Here is an 18377-nt window from a genome sequence, read left to right on the forward strand (position 1 = left end):
GGCTAGCCCCGGCTTCAGCTTCACCCGGCCTTTCCGAGGTTTGTTCATTTCTTCTGGTGTTCTCTCAGTATTATTCGGGCTTAACTCTGCTTGGAGCGTGACTTTGGTTCTGTAACTGGGGTATTTCCACCTGTTGAGCTAGTAACATTTCGAAGATCACCCACAAATTGATCCCATCGCCTTCACTTTCGTGCGTACCCCTGGCTACCGACCTGGCTCCTTCACGAACACTGTTTTCTGGGTCGGTGGGCAAGTTAGCATCGATGGCCACATGGGAGTTGGCATCGATTAGGTCTACGACCGGGGCTCCGTTGGGGTATGCAGGGGGAGTCTCGTTGCTGGGCACTATATTGTTGTTCACGCCATGGTGGCAAGATTCAGCATTAACGTTCAAGTGAGCAGATCGAGAGTTTGACATTATTAAATTTACCTGAGATTAAAATCTCAAAGAACAAGAGTAAAGCAAAGTACGTTATGGAAATTTGTATCAAATTGCCACTATTATCCTTAGCCCCACGGCGGGTGCCAAACTGTTTACCCTAAAAGCGGATAACAATTGAATTTATATGCAGTTTTAAGGATATGCGGATTAATTCAATACAAATGATTAATTGCGTTAGATTAATCAGATAAAGGACATAATAGATTGTCAAACCAATAGTGAAAGTGACCCTAGACTCAGTAACGATTTGAAGAAATGCATGCCTTCGATCCTGGGCAAAAGTAAGAACTTTGAATAACAGAGAAAATAAGAGTATATTGTCTTGATATACATGTTACAATGTTCCCCATGAATAATAAGTTTTTCCCTTTATATAGTAGGAAAATTTTACCCTAAGTACAATTCTAAGAAAGGTAAAAAATCCCCTGTTTTGCTAATCACTGATTTTCTGTCGATAGGGGCCAAGATTCACGCCGTGATATCCGGTTGGGCACGGATATTACGCCCCTTCGTTAGTCATGTGCAGCCGTTTGATAATGTTCTCCGAAGTCTCCAGGCTCGAACCGGTCCCGGAGGACGTGGTTCCGATGCCCCCGAGGGTAGGTGTCTTTCTCAAACCCCGATACGAGAGGCTCTTCGCCCAGATTCTGATTCCTTACGATCATGTTCCTGCTCCGTTTGTCTTACCTGGAAACCGGGATGTTCGACGGGATTGATTTTACCCTTATACACACGAAACAGATGAGCGGAAAATGGAGAATTGAGAATTGAGAACAAGAATTCCTAATTGGGGTAATATTTCGGTTCCTAGTTGTAACCAGTTTACTGAAATTGGGCAACTTAATAATCCAATATCGGCTAAACTTAATATAGAGAGGGAGAGGAGACGACAAAGAGATGTAGAGAGAGGGTTATGGGGAGAGAGAATAAGTAGGGAAGTAAGTTTTTTTTTTTATTTGATTATACAATGCCAATTTTTTTGAGTTGTCTTTGCCTAACCTAATCTAGAGGAAAAAATAGATCAATTCCTATTATATATTGTCACACAATATCAATTTTCCTATAGTAATTTGAAATATTAAAAACACTATTTTGATGCAATCTAACATTAAGTATTTCCGCAGAAGTATAAGAGCGAACACTTAGTTAAAACATGAGAGTGTTTGGAGCTTCTATTGCTATAATTAGGGGTGTACAAAGAAAATCGATAACTCACACCAAATCAACAATTCGAGTCAAATTAAGGAAAAAAATCCGACTAATAGCTTGGTTTAATTTGGTTTGGTATTGAAAAAATCCGATCATAATTGTTTTGATTCAGTATTAACCAAAAAGAATCAAATTGAAACCAAAACATATATATATATATATATATATATATATATATATATATNTCCATAAGGCCCTTCAGATTCATTGCATATATATATATATATATATATATATATATATATATATATATATATACTAGTATCTATGAACGTGCTTTGCACGTTAATAATGGCACGTGATGATTTAAATATTTATTTATATGAAAGAACAGTAAAACTTAATTAATGAGAGAAATTTTATGTATAATAATACAACAATCATCCAAATGCCGAAAAATATTATTACATTAGCATAATACATAGATTTAAAATAAAAAGATATCATCAAAACTTGTACAAATGATAAATTTTGTCATGTTAGTTAGATAATTAAGTATTATAGTATAAGAGTATTTAATGTGATGGTTCTTAACGAATACTTCTTTGCGGACATTATTTTTTTGTGTATGTTTCCTCATAATGCTTTGGTTGTTCTGCCTTAACCAAAACTCTTGTTGTCGATCTTGATATCCCTCTTGAAAGTGCAGCATACAGTTGTTCGTGCAAGAAAATATATTGCGGTAAATATAATCCAATATTTAGGATATTTGTCCTTGTTCTTTATTTGTTATATTTTCAAAACATAAACATACCAAAAATTATTTTCACACAAATTTAAAAGGATATTCCTTAGTATCGGAAGACGAAGTTGAATTCAGGGATAAGAATATACTTAGAAGCACATTGACCAGTATTATAATTTTTGCATGTATGACGTTATTGTCAAAACTTCTATACACCATATATGTGCTATTACATAAGTTATTCGGCGTATCTAAGTTTTTCAGTAGCAAGACAGACATATTTCTTTTCAAAATTAACCTATATACAATGGTATTTTAACTTAGTCAATTACATATACTGTGAAACTAACATACGTACGAAATAATAAACTTGACAACAAACATGTATGGCAGAAGGTCATTTGGTATTAAAGTATTTAAGTATTTTTCTTGGCAGTAATTATTGGTATCATTTTCTGCTGAGTCAAAAACTGAAAAATATTTTATTTTATTATAAAATTTTGCAATCAACCTTTTATTTAGTTGATCAACATATTCATTTATGCTAACTAAGATATCTTTTTATTTCTATCATGTGATTTGCACAAATTACGTTTTAATCTAGTGATAGAAATATTTCTCTTATTAAATAAACTACTATTATCATTGGAATTGATAACCATGTATTCAGGAAAAACCAAATCATCTTTTATTGGATGCTCTTATTCGTTTCCGACACAAAGCAAGAAGACACTTAATACTGGATCTGTTCTTACTTTATATTTCTTATCAATTGAATCTTTTTCATTTGATGCCAGAAGTATTGCTCTGGCAAGCTAGTTTTGAGAGTCTCTTCTTTTGTCGATCTTAAGCTACTGGTAGTACTTGACAGAAATCACCTCTCAAACCATTAATTTTCCACCAAACATTAATAAGAACTCCGGGCAATTATTTCAATCGTTTGACACTTTGCCATAAGCGTTTATCACATATTATCAATTTTGATTTCCTTATAAATTTAGCATCATTGCTCTGGTTTGATATATTTGTGATGGTTATTTAAGTTGTTTGAAGAGGTATATCAAATCTAAAGTGGGTGGCCTCACAATAAAATCATTGTTGGTATACCACTTACTATTATTGCGAACAGTGTCATGCCTCTTGATATGATATTGCAAGTAATATATGACATAGAAATATTATTTTGATTCCGTCGGAGGCATCTACAAAGAATAATCCCGTTATACCAGAGTCGATTCTTTATAATATAGTCTTGAAAGCTTGTTCTTAATTAGGATTTAGCTTTGATTGTGCTTCCTCAGACACTTGTATATCATTTTGATTCTTAATAATATACTAACCTTTTATCTTTATGTTTTAACGCTTTTTTATGGAACAAATTTACGTATCCTAAGATTTTTTTTAACTTGAATAAAATTTTTACTCATATAATGAATTTAAAAAAATTGAATTAGATTCTCTTGCAAAATAATTAATTAATAGATTTAATTATTTAGTTTTAACATAAAATATAATTTATTCTATGTTGATTCAGATCTTAATATTAGTTCATCTCTTGTTTTGAACATTTAATCTTAACTATAATTTTATACACTTTAAATTTTATTCTCAAAGAGTAAAATATTGATATGACATTTCACTTTTAGATCTTTATGTTTTGTAGAATCATTAGTGATATTGCTCTTACCAACCATTTTTTTTCACTTTCTCACACATTTATATTATTAAATATTTACTTAGTTGTTGTTTAATAATTGTCACGGCCCGGATTTCCCACCGTCGGGAGTCGTGAATGGCGCCTACTATTAGGAGCTAGGCAAGCCAATTAATTATTAACCTTTTAGGCAAACATCGACAATATTAAGGCAATGAGACATTTAATATAAAAGCGGAAGTTTTAAATATAAATAAACTGAAAACAAGTGCGGAAATTCAATTACAACCTCTACCCAAGACTGGAGTCAGTTACTCACGAACATCTATAGAATGCTAAGAACAAGGTCTGAATAAAACACAATACTGTTTGTTCCAGTACAAGGATAACAAACGAATGACAAAGATAAAAGAGACTCCGGGCCATGCGGATGTCAGCAAGGCTACCTCGAAATCTCTGGACTGAATTCAGCTCCCAATCAACTACTGTTGTCCAAAAGCTGCTCCGGCTCCGTGATCTGTGCAAAAAGATGCACAGAGTGTAGCATCAGCACAACCGACCCCATGTGCTGGTAAGTGCCTAGCCTAACCTTGGCGAAGTAGTAATGAGGCTAGACCAGACTACTAGATAAACCTGTGCAGATATATATACAAGTACAACAACATAATAGCGGAAAGTAAACAATTAAAACTGGGAGGGGAACATGCTTATGGGGTAGCAGATAAAACAGATTATCAGGAATAATATAAGAAACTACATCTGATTTCTTCTAACACAGAATAAGGGAAAACAAACCACTTTCACTTGTTCAATGTTCTCTCGTTGCAGGCGTGCAACACGATCCCATTTCCTCATGTCACGTGGTAGGCGTACCACTCGATCCCTTTTCATAATATCACGTGGTAGGCGTACCACTCGCTCCCATTTCATAACATCACGTGGTAGGCGTACCACTCGATCCCATTTCATAACATCACGTGGTAGGCGTACCACTCGATCCCATTTCATAACATCACATGGTAGGCATACCACTCGATCCCATTTCATAACATCACGTGGTAGGCGTACCACTCGATCCCATATCATAACATCACGTGGTAGGCTTGCCACTCGCTCCCATTTCATAATATCTCGTGGTCGGCGTGCCACACGATCCTATTTCTTTCAACACAATACACAAAATAATCCCGGCAAGGGAACAAGATAATATAATAAACTATCCCGGCAAGGGAGATCCAGCTATAACCAAACTTATTCAATTTCTACTTAACACAATTAAATCAATACTCAGTCTCAACAATTACTGGCTCAGTGTTAAAGATTTCCAACCAAGTCCTCATAGACAACAATTAAGAATTCGATAATTTAGCAATTTAGGACTCACGGTCATGCTCGACACCAGTTTTTAGATACTCGTCACCATGCCTATACACCGTACTCGACAAATAGCAATTAGCAACTAAGACTCTACTCCTATTCCCTCAAGCCAAAGTTAGACCAAACACTTACCTCGAATGCTCCAAACTCAACTCAAGCCTCTAGTATAGCTTTACCCCTCGAATTAACCACCAAACCGCTCGAATCTATTCACCAATTACTTGAATGTGTCAACAAATGCTAATTGAATCAATTCGGATGCATGAAAATGAATTTCCCAAAGTTTTACTCAAAATGCCCCCGGGCCCACGTGGTCAAAACTCGAGGTTCGAACCAAAACCCGGTTACCCATTCCCCCACGAGTTCATATCTATGATTTATTTTGAAATCGGACCTCAAATTGAGGTCCAACTCCCCAATTTGAAGAAAACCTAGGTTCTACCCAAAATCCCCATTTTCACCCATGAAAATCCTTGATTTTAAGATGAAAACATGATAAATGATGTAAATGACTGAAGGGATTAAGTAAAATTGACTTACAAATGATTTGGGGAAGAAAGTTTTCTTGGAAAATCGCCTATGGAGTGTTTGAGTTGAAAGAATGAAGAAATGAGGGTTAAAATTCGTCTAAGTATGAAAAATTGCAGGCCTCAGATGTGGGAAAAGCGAACATGGGTTCGCAATTGCGAACCCAGCAGGCTTGGGAATTGCAAAAATAGTTTGGGAATTGAGAACATGGGAATTGCGAAGAAAGTTTGGGAAATGCGAACAGGCTTGGGAATTGCGAAAAATATTTGGGAAATGCGAACCCGGGAATTGCGAAGAAAGTTTGGGAATTGCGAAAAATGTTTGGGAAATGCGAACCTGGGAATTGCGAAGAAAGTTTGGGAAATGCGAACAATCCTGGTAATTGCGAAAAATGTTTGGGAAATGCGAAACCTGCAGGCGTGCAATTCCTTAAGTCCAAAATTTTACCCCGTGGCCTATCCAAAACTCACCCGAGCCCTCGGGGCTCCAAACCAAATATGCACACAACCTCAAAAACATCCTACGGACTTACTCGTGCGATCAAATCGCCAAAATAACATCATATACATAAAATAAAGCCTCAAATCACATGATTTCTTCCAACTTTTCATAAAACACAAATTTTCCATTTTTAAGTTCGAAACACGTCAAATGACGTCCGTTTTCAACCAAATTTAACAGAAAGCGCTTAAATCATATATAAGACTTGTACCGGGCGTCGGAACCAAAATACGAGCCCGAGACCATAGTCTTCTAATCAAATTTCCTTTCCATTTTCCTTAATTAATTTCAGAAAACAATTTCACACAAAAATTCATTTCTCGGGCTTGGGACCTCGGAATTCGATTCCGGGCATACGCCCAAGTCCCATATTTTCCTACGGACCCTCCGGGACCGTCAAATCACGGGTCCGGGTCCGTTTACCCAAAATATTGACCAAAGTCAACTTTAATCATATTAAGATCAAAATTCATCAATTTTTACACAGAATTCATATTTAAGTTTTCTGGCTACGCACCCGGATTGCGCACGCAAATCGAGGCGACTAAAACTGAGGTTTTCAAGGCCTCGGAAGCGCAGAAAGGAGAGAAAACAGGTGATGACCCTTTGGGTCGTCACATTCTCCACCTCTAAAATAACCGTTCGTCCTCTAACGGACAAAAGAAAGAAGTACCTAAGTCGGGAAATAGATGAGGATAACGGCTCCGCATATCAGACTCGGACTCCCAGGTCGATGCCTCAGGAGGCTGACCTCTCCACTGAACACGCACTGAAGGAAAACTCTTCGAACTCAACTGTCGAACCTGCCGGTCTAGAATAGCTACCGGCTCCTCCTCATAAGACAGATCCTTGTCCAACTGGACAGTGCTGAAATCTAACACGTGGGCTGGATCGCCGTGATACCTCCGAAGCATGGACACATGAAACACTGGATGCACGGCTGACAAGCTAGGCAACAAGGCAAGTCTATAAGCCACCTCTCCCACTCGATCAAGCATTTCAAAGGGACCAATGAACCTAGGGCTAAGCTTGCCCTTCTTCCCAAATCTCATCACGCCCTTCATAGGCGACACTCGGAGCAAGACCCGCTCACCAACCATGAAAGCTACATCCCGGACCTTACGATTTGCATAACTCTTTTGCTGCGACTGAGCCGAACGAAGCCTGTCCTGAATGATCTTGACCTTATCCAAGGCCTCCTGAGCTAAATCTGTACCCAATAACCGAGCCTCTCCTAGGTCAAACCATCCAACTGGAGACCGACATCGCCTACCATACAACGCCTCATATGGGTCCATCTGAATGCTGGACTGGTAGCTCTTGTTGTAGGCGAACTCTGCTAAAGGCAAGAACTGGTCCCACGAACCTCCAAAGTCGATAACACAAGCCCGGAGCATATCCTCCAAAATCTGAATAGTCCGCTCGGACTGACCGTCCGTCTACGGATGGAACGCTGTGCTCAACTCAACCCGTGTGCCCAACTCTCGCTGAAATGCACCCCAAAAATGCGAGGTAAACTGCGTACCCCGGTCTGAAATGATAGATACCGGCACACCATGAAGGCGAACAATCTACCGGATATAAATCTCAGCTAACCTCTGGATGAATAGGAGACTGCCACAGGAATGAAATGTGCTGACTTGGTCAGCCTATCAACAATAACCCATATCGCATCGAACTTTTTCCGAGTCAACGGAAGTCCGGTAACGAAATCCATGGTAATCTTCTCCCACTTCCACTCGGGAAGCTCAATCCTCTGAAACAAACTACCAGGCCTCTGATGCTCATACTTAACCTGCTGACAGTTCAAACATCGAGCCACATATGCAACAATATCTTTCTTCATCCTGCGCCACCAATAATGCTACTGCAAGTCCTGATACATCTTCGTGGCGCCCGGGTGAATAGATTACCAAGAACTATGGGCCTCCGCTAAGATCAACTCTCGAATCCCATCGACATTGGGAACACAAACTCGCCCTTGATCTCAAAACACCAACGCTATCTAAGGTCACCTTCGTGGCACCTCCACGCTGCACCGTGTCTCTCAGGACACACAAATGGGGATCATCAAACTGCCGATCACGGATACGCTCCAATAATGAGGGACGAGCGACCGTGCAAGCCAACACTCTTCTAGGCTCAGAAATATCCAATCTCACAAATCGATTGGCCAAGGCCTGAATATCCAAAGCAAGCGGTCTCTGGCTGACCGGAATATAAGCTAGACTACCCATGCTGGCGGACTTCCTACTCAATGCATCGGCCACCATATTGGCTCTCCCCGGATGATACAAAATAGTAACATCATAATCTTTCAATAACTCCAACCATCTCCTCCGCCTCAATTCAACTCCTTTTGCTTGAACAAGTATTGAAGACTCTTGTGATCAGTGTACACCTCACACGCCACACCATACAGGTAATGCCTCCAAATCTTCAAAGCATGAACAATGGCTGCCAACTCTAGATCATGAACCGGATAATTCTTCTCGTGGATCTTCAGCTGCCTCGAAGCATAGGCAATGACTCTGCCATCCTGCATCAATACTGCACCAAGTCTAATACGGGAAGCATCACAATAGACCATATAAGGCCCTGAACCTGTGGGCAAAACCAATACCGGTGCTGTAGTCAGAGCTGTCTTGAGCTTTTGAAAGCTCGCCTCACACTCATCTGACCATTTGAACTAGGCACCCTTCTGGGTCAATCTGGTCATCGGGGCTGCAATAGATGAAAATCCCTCCACGAACCGACGATAATATCCTGCTAAACCCAAGAAACTCCGAATCTCGATAGCTGATGCTAGTCGAGGCCAGTTTTTGACTGCCTCAATCTTCTTCGGGTCCACCTGAATACCCTCTGCTGATACGACGTGACCCAAAAATGCAACCGAACTCAACCAGAACTCGCATTTCGAGAACTTAGCATATAACTGACTATCCTTCAGAGTCTGAAGAACCACTCTAAGGTGCTGCTCATGCTCCCCCTGGCTGCGGGAGTAAATTAGGATATCATCAATAAAGACTATCACGAACAAGTCCAAATAAGGCCTGAACACTCGGTTCATCAACTCCATAAATGCTGTTGGGGCATTGGTCAACCCAAACGACATGACCAGGAACTCAAAATGCCCATACCAAGTGCGGAATGCTGTCTTAGGGACATCAGACGCCCTAATCCTCAGCTGATGGTAGCCAGATCTCAAGTCTATCTTTGAAAACACCTTCGCACCCTGAAGCTGGTCGAACAAATCGTCAATCCTCGGCAGTGGATACTTGTTCTTAATCGTTACCTTGTTCAACTGCCGGTAACCAATGCACATCCTCATCGAACCATCCTTTTGCTTCACAAATAACACCGGCGTACCCCAAGGAGAAACACTGGGTCTAATGAAACCCTTCTCTAGCAAATCCTGCAACTGATCCTTTAACTCTTTCAACTCTGGCGGGTGGTATGCCCTGGGGTCCCTCTCCACTCCAAACGGGGCAAATCTGGCAAAGCCAAGGTCACGGTCTTTGTGTGACAATCTAAGATAGCGTGATACGGGGACAACCAATCCATCCCTAATATAACGTCAAAATCCACCATGTCTAAGAGCAATAAATCAACACGGGTCTCAAGACCCTCAAACACTACCGCACAGGAACGATGAACTCGGTCGACCACTATAGAATCACCCACCGGTGTAGATACATAAACAGGAATACCCAAAGCATCACCAGGCATAACCAGGTAGGGTGCAAAATAGGACGACACATACGAATCCGTAGACCCAGGGTCAAATAGCACTGAAGCATCTCTATCACAAATCAGAATAGTACCTGTAATGTCTACACCTGAAGACTCAGCCTCTGGCCTGGCTGCTGGCTGGCCTCTACCTCTGGCGGCCTAAACTCCACCTCTATGACTTCTACCTCCACCTCTAACACCTCTGCCACCACCCCTAGCTGGCTGGGCAGGCTGTGGAACCTCTGGTGCCTGAACCATAGCACGAGAACTCTGATGCGGAGAGCTGCCATAAACTAGAGGGCAATATCTGACAATGTGCCTCGGATCACCACAAGCATGGCAAGACCTCGTCTGCTGCGGCTGAGCACCCCTCAACCTCGGGCAAACCCTCCTGTTGTGACCATACTCACCACACTCATAACATCTACACGAACGCTGCAGCTGAGGAAACTGAGGCTGACCCTGTCGACCTGAATGACCACCTGAAGTACCATGAGTGACCTGGAGAGCTGACTGAAAAGGCCTGGGAGGATGGCCTCTACCATAAGAACCTCTACCTCCTGACGAGGTACCACTGAATCTGCCTGCATGACGGGGCCTCTTATCCGACCCATGATCACCTCCCTATGGCAGGACCACCTCAACTCTACGGCCCACATTGGCCGCCTCCTGAAAAGTGATCTCACTCCCGGCCTGAGCCACTATACCCGGCTGACCTGCCACCACTGGCGGAACCACTGGAAGCAAACCCGCTCGAATGACACCCTCTATGAGGCCTACCAATCAGACTAGAACATCCTGAAGAACTGGGGTGGCAATGAACCCTTCTAGGACCTGAGCTGGGCCCACCGGAACTGCTGGGACGGGAACCTCCTCCTCACAATCAACCTGAGGTTCCACCACTGGGGCTGCTGCTGGGGTCTCGGACGGCTGAGCGGTAGATGAAGAAGCGCGTGTTCTTGCCACCATCTGCGGAAGAACAGAGTAGAAATTCAATCGGTACTTGAGAAATAGAACCGCACGATAAGAAAGAACAAAAGTGAAATTTTCCTAACTCTGTAGCCTCTGGGGATAAATACAGACGTCTCCGTACCGATCCCTCAGACTCTACCGAGTTTGTCCGTGAGTTGTGAGACCTATGTAACCTAGTGCTCTGATACCAACTTGTCACGACCTGGATTTCCCACTCTCGGGAATCGTGATGGCGCCTACTAATGAGAGCTAGGCAAGCCAATTAACAACTACCTCTTTTAACAAACTTTGACAATATTAGGAACAATAAAGCATTTAATAAATAAGCGGAAGTCTCAAATATGATTAACTGAAAGAAATGCGGAAGTTTAACAAAATCCTCTACCCAAGACTGGTGTCACTAACTCACGAGCGTCTACAGAATACTACATACAAAGTCTGAACAAAGAATAATACTGTTTGCTTCGGTACAAGTGATAACAAACTGAATAAAACAGAAGGGGCTCCGGGCCTGCGGATGTCAGCAAGGCTACCTCGAATGTCCCTGGGCTGAAAGCTCGATCCCAAAATGCTACTGCTACTCAAATGCTGCTCCAACACCTGGATCTGTGCAAAAAGATGCACAGAGTGTAGCATCAGCACAACCGACCCCATGTGCTGGTAAGTGCCTAGCCTAACCTCGGCGAAGTAGTGACGAGGCTAGACCAGACTACCAGATAAACCTGTGCAGATATATATACAAGTACAACAACATAATAGCGTAACGTAAACAATTAAAACTGGGAGGGGAACATGCTTATGGGGTAGCAGATAAAACAGATTATCAGGAATAATAGAAGAAACTACATCTGATTTCTTCTAACACAGAATAAGGGAAAACAAACCACTTTCACTTGTTCAATGTTCTCTCGTTGCAGGCGTGCAACACGATCCCATTTCCTCATGTACGTGGTAGGCGTAGCACTCGATCCCATTTCATAATATCACGTGGTAGGCGTACCACTCGCTCCCATTTCATAACATCACGTGGTAGGCGTACCACTCGATCCCATTTCATAACATCACGTGGTAGACGTACCACTCGATCCCATTTCACAACATCACATGGTAGGCGTACCACTCGATCCCATTTCATAACATCACGCGGTAGGCGTACCACTCGATCCCATTTCATAACATCACGCGGTAGGCGTACCACTTGATCCCATTTCATAATATCACGTGGTAGGCGTACCACTCGATCCCATTTCATAACATCACGTGGTAGGCGTACCACTCGATCCCATTTCATAACATCACGCGGTAGGCGTACCACTCGATCCCATTTCATAATATCTCGTGGTCGGCGTGCCACACGATCCTATTTCTTTCAACACAATACACAAAATAATTCCGGCAAGGGAACAAGATAATATAATAAACTATCCCAGCAAGGGAACAAGATAATATAATAAACTATCCCGGCAAGGGAGATCCAGCTATAACCAAACTTATTCAATTTCTACTTAACACAATTAAATCAATACTCAGTCTCAACAATTACTGGCTCACTTTTAAAGATTTCCAACCAAGTCCTCATAGACAACAATTAAGCATTCGATAATTTAGCAATTTAGGACTCACGGTCATGCTCGACACCAGTGTATAGATACTCGTCACCATGCCTATACACCGTACTCGACAAATAGCAATTAGCAACTATGACTCTACTCCTATTCCCTCAAGCCAAAGTTAGACCAGACACTTACCTCGAATGCTCCAAACTCAACTCAAGCCTCTGGTATAGCTTTACCCCTCGAATTCACCACCAAACCGCTCAAATCTAGTCATAAATTACTTGAATGTGTCAACAAATGCTAATTGAATCAATTTGGATGCATGAAAATGAATTTCCCAAAGTTTTACTCAAAAATTCCCAAAATGCCCCCGGGCTCACGTGGTCAAAACCCGAGGTTCGAACCAAAATCCGGTTACCCATTCCCCCACGAGTTCATATCTATGATTTGTTTTGAAATCGGACCTCAAATTGAGGTCCAACTCCCCAATTTGAAGAAAACCTAGGTTCTACCCAACATCCCCATTTTCACCCATGAAAATCCTTGATTTTAAGATGAAAACATGATAAATGATGTAAATGATTGAAGGGATTAAGTAAAATTGACTTACAAATGATTTGGGGAAGAAAGTTTTCTTGGAAAATCGCCTATGGAGTGTTTGAGTTGAAAGAATGAAGAAATGAGGGTTAAAATTCGTCTAAGTATGAAAAATTACAGGCCTCAGATGCGGGAAATACGAACATGGGTTCGCAATTGCGAACCCAGCAGGCTTGGGAATTGCAAAAACAGTTTGGGAATTGCGAACATGGGAATTGCGAAGAAAGTTTGGGAAATGCGAACAGGCTTGGGAATTGCGAAAAATGTTTGGGAAATGCGGACCCGGGAATTGCGAAGAAAGTTTGGGAAATGCGAATAGGCTTGGGGATTGCGAAAAATGTTTGGGAAATGCGAACCTGGGAATTGCGAAGAAAGTTTGGGAAATGCGAACAATCATGGTAATTGCGAAAAATGTTTGGAAAATGCGAAACCTGCAGTCCTGCAATTCCTTAAGTCCAAAATTTCACCCCGTGGCCTATCCAAAACTCACCCGAGCCCTCGAGCTCCAAAACAAATATGCACACAACCTCAAAAACATCCTACGGACTTACTCGTGCGATCAAATCGCCAAAATACCATCATATACATAGAATCAAGCCTCAAATCACATGATTTCTTCCAACTTTTCATAAAACACAAATTTTCCATTTTTAAGTCCGAAACACGTCAAATGACGTCCGTTTTCAACCAAATTTTACAGAAAGCGCTTAAATCACATATAAGACTTGTACCGGGCGTCGGAACCAAAATACGAGCCCGATACCATAGTCTTCTGATCAAATTTCCTTTCCATTTTCCTTAATTAATTTCAGAAAATAATTTCACACAAAAATTCATTTCTCGGGCTTGGGACCTCGGAATTCGATTCCGGGCATATGTCCAAGTCCCATATTTTCCTACGGACCCTCCGGGACCGTCAAATCACGGGTCCGAGTCCGTTTACCAAAATGTTGACCAAAGTCAACTTTAATCATATTAAGATCAAACTTCATCAATTTTTACACAGAATTCATATTTAAGTTTTCCGGCTACGCGCCCGGACTGCGCACGCAAATCGAGGCGACTAAAAGTGAGTTTTTTAAGGCCTCGGAAGCGCGGAAAGGAGAGAAAACAGGTGATGACCCTTTGGGTCGTCACAATAATTGGGTATTTTTAAATATTATAAGAAAAATTAATAAAAAAATATTATGTGAGTAGAAAAATAGTTCAAATAAAATAAAATATATTATCGTGGGGGTATTTTGTTTTTTTTTAATTTCAACTCTTTATGCAGTCCACTTAATATTACATTTATTTTTTTGGTATTGAACATTATGGAGTGGTAATGTATTGCCAATACAGAGGATTCTTATGAGATTGATTTTATTAAACCTTATACATGTTTTTAATAAGAATTTAATAGACACAGTTTTATTAATTTTAAAAATCTTAAATATTAAATTAGCAAAGAAGGTATTGTAATCCAAAAAATAGGTTATTGCAGTTATGTCATTTACCTATGAGTTTTTCCGCTTGATATTTTTGGGCTATTTTGGTATATTAATATTGTATTTATTCTTTTATAATAATAATAAGAAGAAGAAGAAGAAGAAGAAGAAGAAGAAGAATATAGGCTTTCCTTTTTCTAAATGGATTTGGACAATATAATACATTCTCAAATTAAATTAGTAATAGGATATTACAATACGTTTTCGAATTAAATTAGTAATAGAAAGTTTTAAGAAGTATATCCTAAAAGTAATAGGATTATATGACTAAAAATATTTACTTGTTCAATTTTACATGTATTAGACAGCCTGAAATAAATTATACTAATATGATTCCTAAAGGTAATCATGTAGGATTCCTAACGTGTAGTATTATGTCCCAAATCTAATAGGATTATAAGGCTAAAATCTAGAATTTCGATTTTGTCATATTATTATGAGTTATTATGCTTAATATAATAAGGTTATGTTCATAGAAAAAAATATTATTTTAGTAGAATAGTTCAAATAATATAAAAATATATTATCGTGGGGATATTTTTTCCCTCACTTTCAACTCTTTATGCAATCCATTTAATATTACTTTTTTGGGTATTGGACATTATAGAGTGATAATGTATTGCGAATACGGAGGATTCTTATGAAATTGGTTTTATTAAACCTTTTTACATATTTTTAATAAAAATTTTATCAATTTTAAGATCTTAAATATTAAAAATTAGCAAAGAAGTTATTGTAGTCCAAAAAATAGGTTATTCCAGTTATGTCATTTCCCTATGAGTTCTTCCGCTTAATATTTTAGGGCTATTGCATTTACTCCACTTTCACAATATTAATTAGGAAAAAGTAACGAGAATGGTAAAGAAAATATATTGAGAAGAATGAAGAATAAAATAAGGCTGAGAACTTCGACAAAGCAGAAACATAAAGAGTATATTTCAATAGTACTTGGAATCCGTCCTTACAAATGAAATTTTGTGTCCTTATGTAGGAGTTTACAATCGTAACGGTTTTCCCATATAATTTGGGTTCATTATGAGCATTAGTTTTATTGATTGCCAGTACCTCAGGTAATTGTAACCGGCGAATTTATTGTTATAAATGCCTTATAACGGTTTCGATTCCCCTTCCTTATTTATTTCCGGTTCGTGTATCTTCCCTTCTTTTGGTTCTGATTCATCCTGTTCCCGCCTTTTCTTTAACAACTGTAAGGTCCGGTCCTCTTCTTCGTATCATCCCGTGGTTGTTTTTCCTGCGCCTTTCCTTTCTCAATTAATTCTATTGTTGAGAATGCCACTTGTCGTTGAATCATTTCTCCACGTGTCATGCCCAGTCATCACATTGACACTCCACGTGTACTGTTCTTTTTCCATTAATAAAGATAGTCCTCCTACTTTCTCAATATTCTCTATTGAATATTCGGGAAGTGGAATGCTTTTATGGTAGGAATTTTTCTGCTGCCGTTTTTCGAATATAATCATGGCTCCTTCAGAACTGATGTGACATACATCACTTCTATTTATTGCCCATGCCACGTGGCTTCTAACGATTGGTTTTGCTATTTCCCAGCGCTTTTTAGGGTTTCTTTTTGCGGCCGCGTTAGTCACAAAGTGACGGTTCCATTATGACGCTTCATAATGACCATCTTTAACAATGGTCAAGTTTCTTCATAAATAATCCATTCTTTGTCGATTCCTTGGAGTTCTTCCTTTTCCATATTCATCACCTTCTTCTACTTTAAATTTTCTGCATCTTCCTTCTGATCTTCTTTGAACAATCATGTCTTCTCCAGATCCACATAAAGTTGTAATTGTTGACGAATTTGTTCCTTCTAATGCTCCCACTAGAAGTAGGAAGGGCGGTAGGCTTCGTAGCCTTGGTTGTATATCCAATCGTGGTTCCTCCTCTCAAAGTAGCATTGCTAAACCTTCTTCCACTAAACCTAGGGCTCCTTTAATCCCTGGATCTTCTTTCAAAAATAAAGACTCAACGAATCTTGTACGTGAACCCACAGTTGCAGAGATTGTTCCTCAAGAATTTTCTTTTTCAACTGATCGCGAATCCATGAGAAATCAAGTTTCCTCTATAGCTTCTCTTAATTCCGCCGATCTTTATCCAACCTTAATTATTACTGGTCTTATTTCTCTGGTTCGAAGAGAATGCAATTGGAAACCAGATTTCCCAGTCTTAGTTTCTGGTTCCAACCAGATAATTACTTCATACCAAGCTGGTTACTCCTTTGTTTACACTTACCCCTTTACTTTAGGGTTCAAACCACCTATCGACCCAGTGATCATTGCATTTTGTCGTAATAGAGCAGTGGCTTGTTCGGCGCTATATCGCAATTCATTCTCGGGCAAAAGATTTACACAGTCGTTGCGTCCTAGCTTTGAGCACCGGCATAGCAAAATTCGAATCCACTGGCTCAGATGAGTGGCTTTCAATGTGTGTCTTGGACAAATTGGCCCCATTGTTTGGAGGGCTGTTCCATGCCTTCATTATTTATCTGATCTAGCTTCTATGCCTTTTTTCTTTTCGACATTTGCTTCATCTTTACTCTCCTAAACAGTTTCGTGAAAGGGTTTTTTCTCTCGTGGCTAGAAGTAAAAGAGTACTGGTTAGCCCTGAAGATGATAGAGACCATGGCTGGTATGCCCGCTTTGTTGTTGTTCCCACTTGTACTTTAGTAGGTGACGAAAACATGCCCTTTCCAGAAAAATAGAATTTTGCACGTAAGTTTTCCCCTTTTCTTTTCTTCTCTATGGAAATGAAATCTCATGCGATCTCGTGCTTTCTTTTTCAGCAACCATGGAAGTTTTTGAGGAAATTCCCAACTTTCGTGCTTGGGTTGATAAACTGCTAACTTTGCCCCTATGGAGAAAAGATCTTGGAAGTACCTGTCACAGAAATTTGGATGGAAAGTGAAGACGCACGGTACTTCCTTTGCCTATTATCTTTTCTCTTCTTTTCACTGCTGGTTTAAGAGTTTCTTACTTTACCCCTTCTTGTTTATTAGGGTTTCCCATTCGTGGCATCAGTCCCGCATCTGTTCCATCAACCAGACTTTCTATGAGTCTTGGTTAGGAAAGAATTTTAAGTGCTTCTTCCTCTAAAAGGAAAGCTGGGGGAGCCCGAGGCTCTGAGGGTGAAGAAGAGACAGAGGAGGATATTTTAGTGCGAAGACCTCGAGTAAGGAGACGTGTCATTTCTGATGATGAAGCTACTCCTTCCCATGATCCACCAACAAGTTCGGTCCCTTTTAGACTCTTGGATGAACCAGAGAGTGCTCCTTTAGTGATTCCTGATGAAGACGTTGTTGATAGATTGTTTGCTCATAGTTTCAAGGGTGATGAAGCTTCCGGGCCTGTTCCCTAGAATTTACCTCTTGCTACCTTTCCAACTTCAATTTCCATTACACTCCCCCACCCCACCCCCGTGTCATTACCTATTACTTCTCTTGTTGTTACTCTCGTGGCTGTGTCCACTTCATCCGCTATTCCCGTAGCTGTTTTCCACTGGAGACTGGACCCTCTAGCAGCGGGATGACAATGAAAAGAGTCGTTGTTGAGGTTCCCAAAGAAGTAAGTTTACTGAGAAAATTAGTTCAAGCTAATGTATGGTTGAAACCCTTGATTGG

Source organism: Nicotiana attenuata, chromosome 6 (genome assembly GCF_001879085.1).
Source record: "Nicotiana attenuata strain UT chromosome 6, NIATTr2, whole genome shotgun sequence".
In the NCBI taxonomy this organism is placed as follows: Eukaryota; Viridiplantae; Streptophyta; class Magnoliopsida; order Solanales; family Solanaceae; genus Nicotiana; species Nicotiana attenuata.